Here is a 20,011-nt window from a genome sequence, read left to right as displayed (position 1 = left end):
ATAGTAATCATACCTAAGACCTATAGTTAGAGCGAGATGAGACCTATCATCATACCTCTCGGGCTGCTCATTATTATGTAGTTTATGAAAATGCAATACCTCTAGCTCAACATGTCTCAAGCTTCTTTGATTATGGTTGAGCTTCTAATGGTGTAGTGCCTCCTACACATGCAAATGTTACTCCTCCTCCTCCTCCTGGTGATGAGGGGGAAGGCTGTAGTTAGGTCTATGATATCTTTTGTTCCTTTTTGTATCTTTATATTGATCATGAGATTCATTGTATATTTGATGTATCATTTTGAGACTGGATGTGAATTGTCCACTCTTAGAAAGCATTAGAATTATTGATTGCAGTTTGCCCAGTAAGATAATGGTGAGCTTCTGTTTACCTAAATGTCTCTATTTGGAAACTGACACTCAACTTTTGGAACATTTTGCAAAAGTGAAATCAATAAGGAAAATCACCTGTTCTGATGATGAAGATTTTGCTAATGTCAAAGTTCTACAATGCTTTCCTTATTTGGAGGAGTTGTGCATGCATTCTCCATTATTGGTCGTGTCCCCTACAAGTGTAAGCATTTATGTTATTTTAATCTGCATGAAAGCATTTAAAGTTATGAATTTTTTTTTGGAATTTAACTCTAACCCAAATTTCATTCTTATAAATAATGTTGATCTAAATAGTTTTTTATCCAAGTGTCAGCTTTGAAATCATTTGTTGTGGATGTAGACTATACGAAACATCCTCCAAACTATGATGTAACATTTTTTATCTTCTCAAACATTATGAATGGTGCTCCACTGCTAGAAGCAATCAAAATAAACATAGATTAAGACAAGTCTTAAGTCGTGAGTCTTCTACTGGAACAATGCTAGGTAGTTCCTGTTAGTTGCTAGTTATCTTAGCAAATTAGTGGGGATTTTGTTTCAGTTACAACCACCATTTATAAAATTAGTTCCATGCAGTGTGGAGGCTAAAGAAGCACTTGATGCACAAAGGTGATGTCTTTTAAATTGAAAACAAAAAAAATACTTACTTTTTAGCTACGAGTAAAAAGGAATGCTACTAAAACAATCTAAAATTTGACATTCGCCCTCAAGTTTATACCTGTTGTAGCCTTGGGGATAAAAACACTTTGAGTGTGGAACATAGGGATAAAAATTTAATCTATAAAATCTACTAGCTGTTTCAACTTTTAGCTTATCGTTTACTTTGTGTGACAATGGATAATATAGATTGTCAAAATTGATGTGTAATTTTATGGAGAGGCATGTCAGAATATGGATAAATACTTAGCATGAACTCCATGGATAAATAACATGATTACACATGTCAATTAAAGGTATGATGCTATAATTTCTTCCCTTTTTTCATATTTTTGGTGGAACATGCTACTTCATGCTAAAACCTTCATACCATATAATAATCCACTATTTAGTACTGATCTTTATATCTATATCATCTAACATATTTCAAACTTTTCATAGGTTGCAGGACACATCAAAGGCAACAGAGGTGAGGCTGGAAAAGGTTAGGCAGCACAGACTTGGCTCTGGGGGATATTCGAAAATCAAAGCACACATTGTAAGTAGCAATAAATGAATTTCAAAGAAAAATTATTTATAAAATGCAATTAATTTTGTTAATTAATAAAAAAATGTAGGGCGCTGATTTTAATCTAGAGGCCACAAAAGAACACAAAAATATTGCCTTCAAGCAAGGCTATGCAGCGGTGGCTAAATGCCTATGGAAAACTTCCATTGCCCCAACCAAACAGTCTCCTGCATCATGTGCACAAGTAAATATGCCAACATATATATTAGAAATTTAATACTTGAGCAAAATTTTATTTGATAATAATGTGCATGACATTGCAATGCAACCTGTTAATTGTGACATAGATCATACGCAGCATCATGAAGCCCCTGATGTGCATTGTACTATCAATGGAGGTGCTCATTTGTCATTTAAAACTAATTATATAATTATTAATACAATTTAACATCTTTAATTGAACTTGGTGTAACCTTTTTGTGTTGAGGATATAGAATCATGTCATGCCGAACAAGTGTCGGAGGATGTTCAGACTGATCAGCAAGTAGATCATGTCGCACATTCAGGTAAAGAAAATCTATGTTTTGTTCTTTTAAATTAATTTATTGATTTATAGTTCTTTTACTTAAATAAAAACTCGTAATTCAATAATATAAAATGTTGCGAATTTAACTCATGGAGTACTTGTTATTGCAGTGGACCCTCCTTTGGTGCAACGGCCTCATGATGTTCCTAAACAGATGAGGAGGAGACATGTGTTAGAACCAGTACAGGAGGGGGATGACAAGGACATTGATATTCCTCTTAGAAATTTTATGAAAAAAAGAAATGATTATTCATGAATGACTTACTCTTGAATATTGTTAATGAATATTGTGTTAATGAATATTATTCATTAATGTTGGGTGTTAATGAATTATTTAGGAATGACTTACTCTTGAATGTTGTGTGTTAATGAATTATTCACGAATGTTGTGTGTTTATGAATTTTATGTGTTAATGAATGTTATCATGTGATTATAATGATTGAATGTTATATTTCAAAAATGGATGAATTGAATGTTATTAAATGTTAATGGGGATGACGAGGACATTGATATTCCTCTTAGAAATTTTATGAAAAAAAGAAACAACAAGAAAGCAAAAAAGATATGATTATTCATGAATGACTTACTCTTGAATATTGTTAATGAATATTGTGTTAATGAATATTATTCATTAATATTGGGTGTTAATGAATATTGTGTTAATGAATTATTCATGAATGATTTACTTTTGAATTATTCATGAATGTTGTGTGTTTATGAATTTTACGTGTTAATGAATGTAATCATGTGATTATAATGATTGAATGTTATATTTCAAAAATGGATGAATTGAATGTTATTAAATGTTAATAGGGAATTTAGAGTGATGTTGGGGGGGGGGGGGGAGGAGGCCAAATGAGCTTCCACCTTCACATGGTTGGCCCTGTTAAGTAGAGAATATTTAACTATTCTTGAAACCAAGTGAAGCTCAAACTTTAAAGATAAGCTTATAGTTAATAGTGACAACCAATTAGCAAGTCGAAATGAAGTTCTTTGTTACATGTACCTTTTTAGTTTTTAAAGCACAATATCATGTTTTAATATTGTATAGTTTTTTTTCTTAAGTTAAAGTATTCTTTTACTATAACAACATAATTTATGACCATTTTAGTAACTATTCTAACATCGCTTTATGAAAAATCCTGTTTTGGAAAAGATGGTGATACATGGTGCTATCTATTCCTTGGGAGATTAGATTGCACAGGTCTGTATCTCAACATCAACATGGCAAATGGTGTGAAATTGCACTTTCCTTAGTCATGGTTTCATACCTACTGCACTCTTTCATTTGAAAAATGAATAGAAATACCATATCTAGTAGCTTCTCTATGTTGTATTCATTTATTGGTAATGGTTCAATGTCATGCCATTTGATGGTAGCTTCTAGAGTTTCATTTAGTTGTAAGGTGTGTCTTATCTTTTCAAGTTTGTATACTCCACTTGGTAGTTTGGTATTAATTAATGATGTTTGGGATCTTCTACCTTCACCATAGTCTTCATCATCATCCAACTTGTTGTTTGGTATTTTCCATGTTATCCTCTATTTCCATGGTCTTCAACATGGTTGTGTATTTTATCTATCTAGTTCAAAGACTCTATGTGCCTAAGGTGGAAGCCATTTAGAACTAACAGTTGGAAAGATCTTGTTTCCCCCTATAAAACTAGAAAATGTCACGAGTTTAAAGTCAAGAAGGAAGAAGTCATAACATTTTGAGTAGCAAAATATTCTTAAAATTACATATTTAGTTGATTCTTTGGTGAAGTTTCTTATTTCAATTCAATTGATTTTGGTTGTCAACCAAATTCCTAACTCCAATGTATATTGTATTTCAGTGCTACATTTTCATAGGGATCTAAGTAAAATGATAGTTGACTATTATTTATATTTGAGAATTTGTGTTGTGCCTTACTATGATCCTCTGATAATAGAGGACAAATCAATCTGAATTTGTTTCTCATGTCCCATGTTCGATGCTTCTTCTTGTGTAACTAACCACTTTTGATGTGGGTTATGAACTCTAATGCTAGTATGTTATTACATTGCCATTTATTATAGAGTAGATATAATAAGTATCTCTAAATATATTGTAAGGGTCTCTAAACATGAGTAAAGCAGTATTACATAATGTAGATCTGAACTCAAAATTCATGATGTTTTCCACTCCGGAGAAAGAGGGGAACTTAGTATACTAGTAACACACCCCATCAAAAGAGATCCATTGGATGGTTTTTGTTGAGGTTTGACTCTCCTGGTATAGTGCTAAGCTAGGCTTCTAGGTGCTAGGATATTTTCTCTTGTTGGTGGTTCTAGACCCGCTGAATGCTCTAGATAATTGTCTGTCAAATTTTGGTTGAAGGAGCTATGCTTGGGCTGTCAAGTCTTATGCAAAGTTTGTCCTATTTTGTGGTGATAACATGGACTTTTATCAGTGCAAAAGTATGGTCTATAAATTCTTAGTCTCTAGTGCCTCTAAGATTTACACCATTGGGTGACTAATTCTTTGAAGTCCCTAATGTTTGGTGACATTGAGTCATCCCTATGTGAGTTATGTTTGGGTTTTCCTTCCTCATCTTCATTTCACTTTTGTGAGTTATTTTGCCTGAGGCTATTGGAAATTCCCTTTGCTAGTTCCTAAAATTGGATGGATCTAGTACAATTTTGGGCTATTCTATGTTTGTATTCTAGTTGAAATAGAGATCTCTCCACTTCAATCATGGTTGATGAGAGGCCATGGGTGAAGCATTGAATATGAGGGTTTTCCATTTTGTTGTAGAGATTGCATCTCTATAGGATACATGCCTAATGACTGCCATTTTGTGTTGGATAGGTGTTGTCACTTGATGGAGGGCCATGAAAAATGACCATTTGACAATTAGAGCTTCTGATTCTGTTTTAGATTTTCCTTTTGAGGACTTTTTTTCTAATGAAGAAGAATTTTTTTTTATTATATTGATGCTTCTCATGCTGTTGGTCTAAGCTAGACTTCTATCGCTTCCATTCTTGTCACAATTTTGGATGTTAGACCGTATTTCAAGTGCGATGCTTGCTAGCCTTGTGGCCTATGTTGTTGAAGTTACTGATCCCACTTCTGTTTTGAAAAAAATTCTACTAATAATGCTGACTCTTAAATAATCACTCTTGGGCCTTGTTGACAGGTTGTAGTGGGGTTTCCTTTGTTTCAATCCTAACAATAACATTGCTTAGACTTTTGTCCAAGTGCATAGGAAAAGGTTTATTTTGTTGTGCTGTTGATGCCCTATGTTTATGCTTTCATCCCTTGTTTGTGTAAAGGTTAACAACCCCTTGTTTTGGTTGTTATAGAAAAAAAACATATCAATATCATCCTTTCAGATTGAACAATACTAGATGAGTAATAATACTATCTTGAAAAATACAAGAAGCCAAGACTACAATATACACTCATTTGATGAAGCAAATAAAATCCTTCCAACAATAATTAGTCAGAACTATCAAAGTGAATTTTTAGGATTGTATAAACACAATTGGAAAATGGATCAAGAAGATTGCATGTCTTTCTAATGGAAACTTTTGTTATTATGTGTAAAATTGGCCTCATCCTTTTAAAAATTATTTTCATGTTATTCATAGAATTTTTTTTATCATTTAAGTTTCTTGTTCTTGCAAGATGAACTACGAGATGCAATGTTACTGGTGTTTGCAAATAAGTAGGATATTCCCAATGCAATGAATGCTGCAAAGATCATGATAAACTTGGGTTACATTCTCTTAGGTAGCGACATTTGTGAGTATTACATTCTTTATAATTTTCAGTATTAAAAATTTGTAGATACTAATCATCTATTATGCTGCACTATTTCTACTTTGCATATAGTTTATCATCACTCTAGTAAACGAGAAAAAAAATGGAATGTTTAGTGTTGCTTGTGAAATAGCTTGTATCATGTCCTAAGGTATATACAAAGCATCTGTGATAGTTTGTTAGAAATAAATCCTTTTATTTTAGTTCTTATGGCTTTTGTTTTATTTTGTAAGTTTGAAAGATTACAGTTGAATAGGGTTCAAGAATTTTGTATTACAAAAATGTCTTATTTCTTTATTGATACGAATAGATTGAGGAGGTAAAAATTCATTTTTGATGCATACTCATATGTAGGATGCAAACTTATTTTGATGTGACATTATGTGTATTCTCTTTCACATTTTACTATCAATTTTATATCCAATTTAATGACCCAAAACTACTGAGAAAAACTGTGAAGGTCACAATTGCTATTAAAATCTTGTACTACCTTTTTATGTTTATCGCTTACATATCTGCAACACCACAATCGATATTGATAGTCTCTTGCCCTCACCATGCAACTGAATTACTTTAGTTTTATTGATGCAACTAAACTATGAGTGCCTTTTGTGTTCTTGACAAATCGTAAGCTTTCGACTTTTGTGAAGCCATTACAAATGCAAATGAACAACTAGTGAGGTGTCAATTTTAAGGCAATTTTTTGTTTCTATAATGTACAGTTCAATTTCTCGAAATATTTCATCTAGATTGTTAATCGATAGATGGTTAACTTTTCATGTCATTTTCTACTTTGGTTGGGTAGTTCTCCTTGCATTTGTAAATCGTAAATCTTGCTGCAGTCTTTAGCCTAGTGACAGTTTGGTATTACATCCAAGGCGATAACATAGTTGACTTAAAACTTTGCATTAAAGAAAACATCAAAGGATAATATTTGAATTGTGGATATTTGGAAATTATGTTGGTTTTAGACATAGTTATAGTTATATATGCGTTCTTATGATGATGTGATTGGGACTGTAAGTTTTTTTGTCACGTTTATCTGTTTGAAAAATAGATGAAATTATTGGCTTTCATTCCTGATAAATAATTCTTTCCTAATTTTATTCTTCCCTGCAGGAACCAAAATTTAGACGTGCTGTGCCAATTATTGCAAAGGCTTTTCTCTCATAGGAGCCTTTTAAACTGCACGAAATTTGGGTTGTAAAGCATAATTTCTCGGTGGAGACTCAGGATATCGTACACATTTCTTCCTCCTTCCCATTATTTTGTATGAAATAAATCATGTGACAAATGAAACAATGGTGTGGAGGTAGAAATGTGCACGATACCCTGACTCTCATGCACCGAGAAATTATGCTTTAGAATCAAGTTTTCTGTAGTTTAGAAGGCTCCTATGAGAGCAAAGCTTTTAAAATAAATGGGATAGCTCGTCGAAATTTCTACATATCTTGGTCTCAATTTCGACACAAATGCAATATTTTGGTCAAAATTTTGACGCAAAACTGGTCCACTTTGGCGTCGCTTGTATGCCACCGGCAAAGAAATATAAATTGGATTCGTCGCAATTTTGACGCAAAATTATGAAGGTTTTCGTCAAAATTTCGACAAGCACCGCTAGCAAATGAGGAAATGCCACTTCAGCTTGGACCAAGGAAATCGATGAAATTCGCGTCAGTAAGTCCAACTTTATGTAGTCAAAATTTTGATGCAGAATGTATGTGGCAAAAAATCGACCAAAAAAGACCGACAGCAAGCTTGGCCGCCTTATTGACCTACTCTTGTCGAAATTTTGACCTTTTTGCACCGAAATTTAAGCCTAAATTTACTAGTGACCCATAAATCTTTACTATCACAATTGCAAAGTGTATCCAATGAAGGTTACAATGTTTGATCATAAACTATGATCTACCATGTGAAAGGTCTACCCTATTAAAGGCTTACAAGATTGTTAGATCTTACCCTGTTAAAGAATATCAACACCTTGTTAGAAGTGTGCCTGATTAAAAGACTTAAACTTACAATGAAGTAAGCACCCTATTAAAGGATTCTCTACATCCTGTTAGGACTACTCTGCTAAGAGATTTGACTGATTCACCTGTTAGAGTGTCTCAGCAATGATCATGTGGTTAGCACTCTATTTCTAGATAATAGATCACCTCTTTTCATGTATCTATGATCCTTTCTAATAAGATGTATCACTTTTGCCCTCTAATATCTTTCCTATGTTCTCCTCTAATTGATTCTGCAATTCATAACTTGATGATTATTACAACTCCTTAGTCACCATGAATGCTCTATTTTTACATGCAAACTTCTCTCTTCGTACATATGTTGTTTTAGGATTTTCCTTCCTTAAGAAGACATAGGTGACTTAAGGTTAGGTATGAATCAACAATTGTGATTCATCTATTTTTTCGCTTAATCCATCCCTTTAACTGATTGGTTGCATTTATTGCATAGGGATCCTCAATATAGATTTATTCTTATCATCTAGAATTGCAAAACAATCCTTAAGTTGGCTCAAAAATGGGTCACATAGAAGTTTGTGTCATTACAATAAATTATGTCCAAAATTGTTTTACTTGGAACTTGAAGTCTCTGATGCTCGGCATTTGTTGTATCTTCAATGTTGTAACTTGGCCTTTGAATGACTCGGCATCCATTGATTACTCGACATCTAAATCACTCAGTATCAACTGTCTACTTGGCACTTGAGTGACTCGACACTTACTATTTTCTCGACACATACTATATATCTCGCTTGGCATACACTATCTGAGAACTTATGCTCAACATACATGACTTGTTCAGTGTGAACTAAGTTCTATCTAGTAAATTACTTAAGTGTATTGTCACTCATATGTCAAAACCAATCTGAGATTAACACACACACACACACACACACACACACACATATAACAATCAAATTATATCTCATATATAATTATTAATAGGTTTATCTGACTAAAGCTATAAAATATTAACATTGGTACATATGAATGATGGTGTAATTTGATGCACCTTGATCTTTTATTATTTGATTAATGCATTAGCTTAGATGCATAGAGATGCTATATTTTATATGAGTAGCATGATGATGCAATTATACTTCATGATGATTTTTTATACAAAATGATGTTAAAATTGATGATGAAATAATAGTGTAATATTTGACATATAGGTCAGCATTCTTCTACAATGATTCATGATGTATTATAGACTTAGATATAAATATGATGCATGAGCATCCTTGGTTGGCTAGCAATCCTACAAGATGGTGTAGTTTGGCTTTAGAGTTGGAGGACTCAGTTAGTGAAGAGATGGTACTCGGTCATTATTGGGTAGTTTATGGCTGTTGTGTTAATCGAGCAACTTGATTAATGAAGGTGTTCGACGATGCTTGGGGCACTTGGCATATATTATAGCTTGATTTACACTAGGAACTCAGTAGTAGTGTTACCTGAGTTAGCTCGATCAATTAAGGGGCTCAATTATGCTTGGCAAATTTGATGATGCTTGGTGGTGGTTTCTAAAAGTCAGTCATGTCTTGGTTTCTAGCTTTTTCAAGTTGTCTGTGTTCAGTCTCTAGTGTGAGCCGATCTTGGCATTTAATTTGGTTATATGTATCTATTTTCTATTGAGAGCAAACTTGTGGCTTAAATGGGCATTTAATGTAAGGGTTTATTTAATTTGTAGCTTGCTAGGCCGACTTGTGGCTTAGTTGGGTATAAGTAAGGGGTTTTGTGGAGTCTTTAGTCATGAATCATTCAACTTGGAGAAGAGGATGTGGCAGAAGAGTGGATTTTGAGAAGGGCTAGTAGCCAAGGCTTGGGAAACAAGGAGATTGCTTGGTGGGCTTGTGAGCATAACTTTAGATCTCCCTTGAAGGTTTCTACTAGAGTGTGGATCTTGACTAGCTAGGTTTGGGGTTGGATCTTCAGCGATCCTGTAGAACTATATTATTGTAATTGCTATTGTATTTGGCTAGAACCCAAAAGGCCTTACAACTTGGCACATTATATTTTATGAATAAAGAAGTGTATTTGGTAGCAGATCTTGTATTGTTGTTGTGTTTCCATTGTGTGGTTATTTGCAGGGATCCAAATTATCTCCAATAGGGGTACCCTCGAATTCTTGTTGCATCAAAATATATGGTGTATTATGTTGTTGTTTTAAAGTTGATATAAAGGTCAACTTCTTGGATGTATTATTTAGATGACTTGGATATTTATCAATTAGTTATTTTGAGCTTGAGGTTGTCCATCTTGAACCTTTTAGATTTGAACTCACTTTTTGTTTAAATGTATGATATATCTAACTCTTAAATATGCTATAATGATCTTAATAACAAAAAATATTTCTAATATTTAACATTAAAATTTAGTCTTAGTATCTTATTCTTTGACATAGACCTTTTTGGAAAAACTAGCATAATTGGTAGTGGTTGAGAAGTATTATAAATCTCGAATCAAGCTATGTTTCATGGAATATCATTCTTCTACCTTCTCATGTGAGTACTCTACTGATCACACCATGATTCCACTTACACATGTGAGAACTATACTAATGATGTTCCTTTGGCATGGTGCATAGAACTACATAATCAGTTTGTTCTCAACTTCAACTTGCCAAAGCCATACCCAACCATAGGCAAGGAATAGAGAAAATAGAAAACTATGGAGAAGGTTGCATGAAGATTGAAGTTACTAAAAGAGTAACATGAAATTCAACCTATTAGTTGATGCCTATGGAAGGTAATTATTGCATCTGTTTGATACAATATGGACAATTGATTTAGCCAATAGCATACGAGAATTTTTCAAACATTAAGATTTATCTATAGTTCATAAATTTGTATATATTTTTAAAATCTTAAAAAACTTACTTATCTATTTTCCTATTGGTTGTGGAGAAAAAAGGTAAGAAAAAAAAAGCATTTATTAGAAGATATTAGTATAAATTAGCTATATGCCACTAGAATGTACTAACAAAATCTAGAAGAATCTTTAATTTATCAGTAAAATTTCACAGCCACCAGAATATACCAACAAATCTAGAAGAATCTTTAATCTATGGAAAACCTAGAAAAATCTCTGAATGAACTATAAACATTGTTTCCCATTTCCAGCTCGGGTGTGCTAGCATAATCCAGAAAAATCTCGTTGGGACTCCATAGAAGACATTTATGAATTTGAGAAAAAGATTTTTTCAAAAACCACATACTAGTTATAATTTATTAAGCTATTAAGCTTGTAAACTTAATTGTTATTCTTATGTTTTAGGTATTTTAGATCAATTTAATGCTTTCAAAGAGTTTTTTGAGAGTAGAGATTTCAAACCAAAATCTGCAGCACACTATTGTCTATCTTGATTTCTGAATTTTATATTTTTAATTCTCTTTAGCTACCTATTTAAATTTAGATGTAAAACATTTTAACAAAAAAAATTCATCTGCTAATAATTATTTTGGTCACAAGAACCAATTTTTTTTTCATAACTCTTTGCGATTCTTGGCAAGTGCACACACTTGCTCTAATTGCACACATTCAAAGCAACTCTATCAAAACATTGGACTTTTTAAGCCTAGATATTATTTTGTTTCAAAGTAATATCTAGGGACTTTGCCTTCAGCAACGTGATGGGTAAATTCCAAACCCAATAGTTGAGCATATGATCAAGTGTGCACACTATATTGATAGCAAACATATAAAACTCAACTTTTGAATATATGCATGTATGAAAAATGTATAACAACATAGGGTACACATGGTGTGTTTGTGCATTCTATCATGACAAATGGAAATAACTAATGGCAGCCTCTTTCATTGCCAAATTAGGAGTTGGCAAATGTTAGTAGATAATGTCAATGAAATAAAAATAACAAATGTTTGATTTAAAAAAGTGTCATTTGGGTATATGGTAAAGTCATCAAAATCCATAATGTGATCAATATTTAGAAGAGCTTCCTTGAATTCGAACTTTATGGCTTGATATAGTTTCAAAATAATAATATTTGACATTAAAAGGTATGTTTTGCCTCTATGAAATGCTATGTGATATGTCAAACATCAACATCACCATATAATACTAATAATAATAATACAACCTTTTTACCATATTTATTCCTTTATGGGTGTATGGCTTTTGCTTTCATATAATAAATTCAAAATTTTAAATATAAAATTTATTTAAAAATATAAAATTAATAAATTTAAAAATTATTATAAGAAAAAATTATTGTCATTATTTTTTAAATTACAATTTCAATAAATCATAATTTTATTTATATATTAAGTATTTAATTAAAAAAATAGTGAATTAACTCTTACAAATCTTTTTAGTGATATTCGATATATAATTTTATCTATGTATTTTATGTATAATTAGTTTATAAATGTATTTAGTGTGATCAATTTTCTTCATAACATCACTTAATTCTTACTATATATTACATATTAAAAATATATATATTTTATAATATTATAATATATTTATTAAATTGAATAGTTTAATTGTAAATATAATTAACAAATTCTATATATATTTTTAAATATAGTTTTGAAATTTAAAAGTCATTGAATAAAACAACAACTGATGTTGTGAGTCCCTCAAAGCTGAAATTTCTTTGAGACTTTTAATAACACACTCCATGTGCCTTTCATGTGCTTTCAACTTTACACATGTCTACAAAAATGCATATTCAAACCACCATTTCTATGTGTCCGGATGTAATGGTAAGTCATTATTACTTATGTAATACTTGAGAGCTTTTCAAAACTAAGTATTTAGAAGCGTATGTAGTATAGCAAAATCAACTACACGAGACAGTAATCATTAAATGATGTGCACTTAATGGAATAAATTACCTTCCATACAAACTATCCATGTCTTTTCTAGAATAAAAAAAGATATAATTTGTTCATATTTTAGGTTTATTTAGTCAGAATTTCTACTTGTAATCTCAAAAAAATCATATAGGAGATCTAACAAATGATCTACTTCTAAATGAGTACTACGACACAATTTTTTCAATTTCTAACAAACAATTTCTCAATTCATGATGACTTAACACGCAAATCATTATACATTAGGCAAGAACTTTGACACTTGCCTCCCTTGTTTAGGATTATCGCATGACAAAGTTATGATTAGAATATTATCTATTAGCAAATAACTACTCTACAATCAATTTCTTTAGTATATAGTCACAATCTTACAAAATAAAAATAAAAATTATCCAATGTCTTTAAATGTAGCCTATACTTCAATTTAGAAGACATGCAAAAATCTGCTTTTTTTTTTCAAATTACAAACAATTTTGTTACTTTAGTCCTTGACTTTTAATTCTATTACAAACAATTATGTCACCATCAAGCTTAATTTTTTAATTTTTTATTGCAAGCAATTTTGTTATTATTGTATTTAATTTTTAACAATATTAATCCTATATATATTTTTATCTTTATGATAGTCAACAATTATTTCCTTATAACTACTTACTAATTCTAATTTAAATAAATAAAAGACATTGAAATGATAAAATTGTCAATAACAAAAATTTCATATGGGACCCTCAAATTCCAAACCTACTTGCAAACACATTAAATTCAACAAAACATCAACATTTAATTGAGGTACTCTTTGGTACGTATACAACAAATCTGAAAACGTGTTAAGTGCCTACGTATTTCTTAGTTTATGCAGTACCAAGATGCCATTGGACTGAAAAGAAGGCTTGAAAAATACCCAGGCTATTCAATTCATGGAAGCTTCATGTAGAAATCGAGGTTGAGTAGCAAGGAGAGTGGCATGAATGGCTTATAAATGAGAAATGCGAAGCGCATAATCGTGCGAAGGCAACAATGGATTCGGAGAAATTAGATACAATTTTTGCTGATCAGCAAAAGGGCAAGGATTTGGAAGCTTTTATCGATCTATGGAAGCTCATGTTCGGCTTTATGTACTCCCTTGGGGTGCGATGGGCTGTGGAATTGGAAATTCCGGACATTATTAGCCAGGATGGACCTGGATCGATGCTTTCCGCAGAGGAAATTGCCGGATTTCTGCCTTCCCCTTCAGCAAACATAGATTTCCTCTCCCGCACACTCTCATTTCTGGCCACCAGAGGCATTTTCTCTCAAACCCTAGTGCCGGATTCCACCATTAAATACGGCCTTACGCCCATTTCGAAGTGGCTTGTCAAAGACAGCGACAATGGAGGAGCAAAGGAAGGGACTTTCGCTCCCTATTTGTTACTGCACACTCACAAAACCCTAATTCCTCCGTGGTATCGGTTGGGCGAGAGTATCTTATCCGGGAGCGGTTTTCTGTTCGAATTGGCTCACAGAAAACTCTTCTTCTCCCTCTCCGAGAGAAAGCCTGAGCTTGGCAGGCTGTTTAACGAAGCAATGGAAACATATTCGAATATCCTGGTGAAAGATGTTTTAGCGGCTTATGGAGACGGAATTCAGCAAGATGGAGTTCATGAATCTGGTGGACGTTGCCGGTGGAAACGGTTCCACAGTTCCTTCCATTTCCCTCTCTTTCCCTAATATCAAGTGCTGTAATTTTGATCTCCCTGAAGTAATCTCATCGGCTTCCAGTTATGCCGGTACTTGCTTTTTACAGAGCGATCAAACTTTGCTTTCCTGTATCTTCACAGAATTTGGAAATACAAAACCTCACTGTTTGTGGTACAGGTGTGCAATACATCGTGGGCGACATGTGTGCCAGTGTTCCTTATGGAGATGCCATATTTATGAAGGTAAAGCTTTAAATCGATTTTTGTTTAGAACAAGTTATACCAGGATTCAGCCGTGTAGTTTTTCAGACAAATTTTTTGACATATATTTCTGAGAAGGTTCGTGCTTTTCCTCTTTGAATATGATTTAAAGAAATATTATTCATTCTTATAAGAGATATTGGTTCTCGTAAGCTTCTATGGATTCTTGTTAACTTCTATCTATGAAACATAGATCATAGATCAATGAATTTCACAATTAAAATTATACAGTTGAATTCTGATACCAATATTTTAATTGAAAAAATATATCTGAAAAAAATCTTTTCCAGCTTCCTAGAAGGTTTTCTCTATTTCTTTTTTGATCTCTTTTAAGGGTATCCATTCTGCTTTCATTCAAAGGGTAGCTATTCCCTCAATCTACCCAGTTCTATGCTCTTCTTGGTTGGAATTGTTGAGAATTTGTAGAAATTTTTTACAATCTGAGGGTTTTATAATAATATGTAACGTTAAAATTTTAGGGTCAGAATTTCTGGCGAGGAAATTGGGGGTCTTGGTGATTTTTTAAATTAATGCTAAAGATTTTCCTTTCATTACTGTTACAGTCAATTTTGCATGACTGGGGAGATGAGGAGTGCAAGAAAACTCTGAAGAACTGTCATCGAGCTCTTCCAAAGGAAGCGAAACTGATATTGGTAGAAATGGTGCTGCCAGAGCCCGGGCAGAGCAAGTCCAGCTGGTCAGAAGAAATAGGAGGAAGAAGGGATATGATAATGCTGTCAGCCACAAGAGGTGTAGAGAGAAGCGAAGAACAGTGGAAAAAAATACTGCAGGAATCTGGTTTTAGCCGCTATAATATCATCCCTCTGCTTTCTGAGCCCTTGCAAATGTCAATAATCGAAGCTTTCCCTGATCATCTTGAGGACTGATGGATTGCTTGGACTCTACTTGTTTATTTTGTGAATCGAGTACTCCAATGTCTTTTGTCTGCCACTAAAAAATGAGGCGCATTTCATTTCAACTAATCCTTGTGTGGATACAATCTTAGAATGATATATCGGAATTTAAAATTGTTTACAGACTACTTTTATGCTTTTTTCCACTAAATCTCAGTAGAGTGTATAAGGATACAATAATCCCCATATTTTCCTGCACTAGTGGTTGAAATTTTTAGTTTGGAGGCCGCACAAGCAACCAGAGAAAAGTCGAAACTAAATGACTTTGTATAGCTATTTGTTTAAACTGATTGAATTCAAATTGATAGACATACTCAAAGCATTTGTTTCAAGGCTCAAAATAAATATTTCAACCATGCAAACTTCTGCTTTCCTATTTTCATGCTTGTTCATTTGAATTTCTTAATGGGTTATTAGCACATGGAGTTTTCAACTTCTTGGAGCCTCCAACATTGTTTCTACTTGAGGTTTTGTAAAGTGTACTCTACCCGGCTACATGGACTGTGCTATAGGTCTTCAGTTGTCATTTGTGAGAACACGTCTATCTCATGCTCTTATGCATTCATTTTGCAGTTGTGGCATTTTGTCTCTTAGGATTTTCAACTCTTTTGAAGCCCTTTTGGCTTGAACTATCTTCTTTAATGAATGTGGCCCTTTCCATATTTATTTACCAATGAAGTCCTTTGAAATGATCTCCCACAGCTATAAAGAAATCAAGGGCTAGGGGCGTAGGAGAAAGTGTTGGTTTGGCTCGGTGTTGTGCAGCAGGTATAAGTGAAGTTATAATAGTAATGTCAATTTGGGAGTAGGAAGATAGGGAAGAGGACAGTGGTGTTGTCACAATTAATTGTATAGAGAATCAATTGCATTGCTATAGTGTAAGGGACAGCTCAAAGTTCAGCGAGAAGAGCACTCTAGATTCTATAGATATGGGAACATATTGACAAGGACAAAATCTAAAAAAATATTCAAGCAGTAGCGAAGAGTAGATTGCAAACATTGGATTAGCACTGTATGACAAGGTTCAGTTGACAGATGTACCTTGAATATCAAAGTATGTATTGTTATTATGAACGTAAAAGTGTAATATCAAATACTATATTGTTTTTTTTAAGGTTCAGCTTTCATCTAGTCTTTTTGGTTAATAACCAAGGACTGAGGGCATCTATCCTATCAAATTTGTCTGGAGAATGATCTCGGCCTCATCTCATTTAGATGTTGGAGACTTGCACTTAACAAGACTTGATCCGTGATGGGCTCTTCGTGAGCCTTTCAACTTCACCAGTAGACCAAGGGCCTTTTGAGCAAAATACCATATTGTTATTATCAATGCAAAAGAGAAAACATAGTTGTAGTCTTCTATCATATATAAAAATTAGTAGTGGAAGCCTTCAAACCCGATTATAATGTGAATTATCATTTACCGGGTTCAATGTCCCTGCCACATGCAAATAATTTATTTGTCTTAGTATGAGTATATGAGTATAATATTCTACAAATTTTGTCTTCAAATACCATGATTAACAAAATTATAGCAACATATGCATTATATAATAAACCAGATAATTACAAAGGTCCTATTTTGCCTAAACCTAAAATTTGTATGTAGGATAAGCATGGTCATTATCATTTTTATGGAGAGCTATCAGATATACGAAGAAAAAATTTAGAACAATTGGCTTTAAATTCACTTATTTACAAGCTATAAATGGCCTTTAATGCATGGTATTTGACAACTTCCACCCAAAGTTTACTTTTGGGGTGGAACAACTTTTGGTATTGTAATACCTAGAGGGTCAGATCTTATTGTCGAATGTCAATTATGACTGATAAGTAAGAAATAATCACATTGGAAGCAGATATTCATTCCCATCACTTAATTGAACTCACTTTTGATGAAACATCAATAAATGGACAATAGTTGTGTTCATTAATTGACAATTGTTTTTCAAACATAGAAACTAAACCTTTGCAATACATCTAGGGCTTTAAGTTTATTAGCCTTTGCAATAGATTATGAATCCATGTTCAATTGTTGAAGAAGCAAAAATGCTAAAGGAGCCTACTTCATTTTCCTTATTCTAACCTTTGCATGTTGACTTGAAAACATCTTATTACTATTTGTTGGTAAATAGTTTCAATAGTATTTACAATTGTAAGACACGTGACCTATGCAATTAAGGTTTTGAATTAATCATTATAGCACTTGATAACATGGGATAAGTTTAAATTCTTATGTTTGTCAACACACTCTCTGATCTTTGTTTTTGATGAAATGGCATTCATTGTTTGCATTCAAATTCAAGGAGGCTTTGTGAGCAAAAATGGATGATCCTCAAAAGCAACACAATGCTCATTGTTAACATAGTTACATGTAGACAAAATTGAATTTAATGTTAAAACAAGTTTAAGACATTAGTCTAAGATAGGTTGAAACTCTATAACTATTAAGTCTCCATAACAAAATTTAAACCGTTGAACTATTAAATCTAAATTGAACTAAAACCTTCAAATAATTAAACCCTAATGAAAACATAAATCTTCATATCATTAGACTCGAAACAAACTTAATGTATTGAACTATAGTTTACCTAAAACAAAACTTATTGCAGTAAATTATTAAGCCTAGAAAACAAACTTATACCGCTAAACTATCAACCCTTGTGCATACTTCTTTTTTGTATCCTTCATTACATGTAATGATTTGAATGTCTCAGTTGTAATATGTAACATGATTAGAATGTCTATACATGATTTTTAGTGTCATTACATTATCTTCTTAATTTGTAATATTTAGGTTCTAAAAAATACTGACCATTGAAAGTTAATGAAGCATGCCTCTTCATTGTTGGTTTCAATGTGGAAGGTGCATATTATGTGCGGTAAATTATGCATGCATGTAGTTGAGATTGAGTTCCTATGTAGATACTCTTTATAAGAACTATAGCCCCTCTTCATCTTTCATCATCCAATTTAGGAAATAATCTACACACTTGAATTACTGAGTTTACATCCCACAAATAGATTCTACGATAAACTAGAGATACACAATTGCCATTAATCCCCTTCACTCATCCGCCAAAGAATCAAATTAGGAATTTTACATGGCCAACAATATTAATATGAGATTAATCTCCAAGTTATGTCTTTTCATCGTTATGTTCTTGAAATTTATAGAAACAACAATAATGTGAGGTTATTTGGAAAGATGTATTAGAATCTCAACACCTCACACCATTTGATTAGTGTATATCCAAGGTTGGGACAAAGGAATTGCCATCATCCTAAATGCAATTTGCAAAATTATCATTAAAATAGTTCATGTTTTTCTCAGCTTTGTAGTCTCTTTTTGAATGATTGAGATTACCACAATCTTTTCAATTTTCCTTGGTCTGACAATTATATTTAGATCTAGGATTTTTGCCTTGGTTTTTTTCCCTCTATTTCCATGTTCTACAAATAGACATGTCCTCCTTAGTCGATTGAATTGTGTTTCTTCACATCTTTTCATAAGTAACAATGTCACCACCTTATCCATTTTTAACAAGTGGAGGTAGTTCTTACAATAATCGTAACAAGGTGGTCTAATGCATCTAGAGAATCATATCCCATACACAAACCCTTCTCCTTCATATGCACTCCAATGGAGTGCAATTGGATCACAATCATACTAAAAACATTTATATGTCTTACCATAAAACTACCATGACCCATGTTGATAGTATTCAACTAATGTATGAGGTCAAACTTGTTTACCAGGTGTTTGACCTAATAAATAGCATTTATCTTCCTTCAAAGGATTAATTGGCAATTTATTTGTGCACATTTGACAATAAGCTAAACTATCCTAATCAATTCAAGATAACTACAAAAAAAGTGTGCCTCTAACAAATAATCCTAAGTGGTTAGTATCTATTACCAAATGAAAGGACGAGCATGTTTGGGATACTCTATTTACATTATATTATGAGAGGAAGTATGTTATAATAAATAAAATTGTAACAACTACAAGGATATAAATATAAAATAATTTATCATAGCATAATGATTTATATGAAGAATCCTTTTCAGAATTCCCATAATCCAAAAAATAAAAAAATTAATATTTAGAGGTCAAAGGTAATAATATACTTTTAATGTCTAAGATTCTTATATAGGAGTATCACTATCAATATATTAGGAGTGGTTTTGGCACAATAATACCTTAAAAAATCGTCTCAACCATCTAATAAAGAAGAGATGAAATACATAAAATTGCTAAATGGTAACTACAATACCTTGAGATAAAACAAAATTTCAACACTGTTAATGCCAAGATAAGTTCATAGACTAAAAATAATGCATTTCATCCACCTACTATAAGTTAGTCATAATTCAAACACTAAATT

The 20,011-nt window shown here is 32.5% G+C and overlaps 1 pseudogene across 1 annotated transcript in view; it reads left to right on the top strand.

Moving 5' to 3' along the window:
- The window catches only part of LOC149575086 ((R,S)-reticuline 7-O-methyltransferase-like), a 29,844-nt pseudogene extending 13,859 nt beyond the window's left edge, over positions 1-15,985 (top strand). The window contains exons 2-4 of the transcript XR_016360276.1: positions 13,724-14,538; positions 14,627-14,691; positions 15,273-15,985. The product of XR_016360276.1 is annotated as a (R,S)-reticuline 7-O-methyltransferase-like (transcript). The remainder of the gene's footprint in view (positions 1-13,723; positions 14,539-14,626; positions 14,692-15,272) is intronic.
- Positions 15,986-20,011: the final 4,026 nt, after the last annotated feature.

The sequence above is a fragment of the Cupressus sempervirens genome, chromosome 2 (assembly GCF_028749045.1).
Source record: "Cupressus sempervirens isolate cs-2001-9-10 chromosome 2, ASM2874904v1, whole genome shotgun sequence".
In the NCBI taxonomy this organism is placed as follows: Eukaryota; Viridiplantae; Streptophyta; class Pinopsida; order Cupressales; family Cupressaceae; genus Cupressus; species Cupressus sempervirens.
Note: the sequence above shows the minus strand (reverse complement) of the source record. Positions and strands in the feature narration are given on the sequence as shown.